We start from the raw sequence: 1,545 nt of genomic DNA on the forward strand, positions 1-1,545 counted from the left end.
TATTATTATTATTATTATTATTATTATTATTCACCTTCAGTATTGTCTCTGGCATTTTACAAGGCACAAGATTGCGGGCCTTGTACTGGGGTACCTGGGATAATAGGGATGCAGGTGGCACTGTGGTCTAAACCACTGAGCCTCTTGGGCTTGCCTATAGAATGTTGGCCGTTTGAATCGCCATGACAGAGTGAGCTCCCATTGCTCTGTCCCAGCTCCTGCCAACCTAGCAGTTCAAAAGCACACCAGTGCAAGTAGATAAATAGGTACCGCTGCGGCGGGAAGGTAAACTGTGTTTCCATGCACTCTGGTTTCTGTCACGGTGTTCCATTGCACCAGAAGCAATTTAGTCATGCTGGCCACATGACCTGGAAAGCTGTCTATGGAAAAACACCGGCTCCCTTGGCCTGAAAACGAGATGAGCACTGCAACCCCTAGTCCCCTTTGACTGGACTTAACCATCCAGGGGTCCTTTGCCTGGGATAGCTCAGTTGGTAGAGCATGAGACTGTTAATCTCAAGATTGTGGGTTCAAGCCCCAGATTGGGTGAGGAGGTTGGTATAGATGACCCTTCTGGTCCACTCCAACTCTGCCATTCTATGATTCTATGATCTTTGGTCTGTGCCCCCAAGTACTTTCTACATTTTGTCCCATTTAAATCAAGCCAAATTCAACAGAAATGTAAATATATTTAAATGTAAATATATGTAAATATATTTAAAACCATGTGTTATTTCTTAAACTAGGTTGGCACTCTTGAAGAATGGCCATAACCACCCTGAATCTTCACCCTACGCCTTCCAGATTCTTTGATCAAGGGCCTATTTTCAACAAGTTAAGATGTGTCAAATTCTTGTTCTTGCTGAGACTTCCGGGTTGGCGCCATTGTTTAATGGCGGATTCCCTCCGAGCTCCGGAGGGAATCGGCTCCGTAGCGTCTGGGTCTGGCCGCTGCGGCGAAGCGGAGACCCTTAAAATCACAGGCGCGGATGCCTGTGAACACAGAGACTCGGCGGGCACCATTTGCGCCCCCCCAATCCGCGACGGAGCCTTTTTAAAGGCTTCGGAACGGAGGCAGGGTGAGGCGTGGTGCTGAGAGTACTCCCTCGTCTACGGAGTGAAGCCGCAAGCCATTGACAGAGAGCGCCAACTTCTTCTTTGGATCGATTGGACTTTAAAACACTAACCCGTGAGTAATACGGAGATTGGAACCCTAAAAAAATTTTTATTTTGGATCTGGAACGAGCGGGAAGGGGCTAAAAAGGAAGTCCACCCCCCCCTCTTTGTAAACAATTTAAAGCAAAGGACCGGGCAGCTAGGGTCGAGAGAATCTGTTTCTTGTTTTTTAATAAAAGATCTTGATTTCACGGTTTTGACATTATAAGAAGATTTACTGGAGGATAAAAAGAATTTTGGGAGCTGAAATTTCACCCCCCCCCCAGACCCGGGAACGTCCTATGAGAAAGCCTGCTGTATTGAAGAGTTTGACAGCTGTCAAGTTAGCTGTCAGTCAGCTAGTTGTCAGCTGGAAAAAGAGAACATTGT

General features: G+C 46.5%; 1 non-coding gene across 1 annotated transcript; it reads left to right on the forward strand.

Moving 5' to 3' along the window:
* Window positions 1-475: 475 nt before the first annotated feature.
* TRNAN-GUU (transfer RNA asparagine (anticodon GUU)) lies at window positions 476-549 on the forward strand. The gene has a single exon. It is a non-coding gene; the product is annotated as a tRNA-Asn (tRNA).
* The last annotated feature ends 996 nt before the right edge of the window (window positions 550-1,545 follow it).

This window comes from Podarcis raffonei, chromosome 17, assembly GCF_027172205.1.
Source record: "Podarcis raffonei isolate rPodRaf1 chromosome 17, rPodRaf1.pri, whole genome shotgun sequence".
NCBI lineage: Eukaryota > Metazoa > Chordata > Lepidosauria > Squamata > Lacertidae > Podarcis > Podarcis raffonei.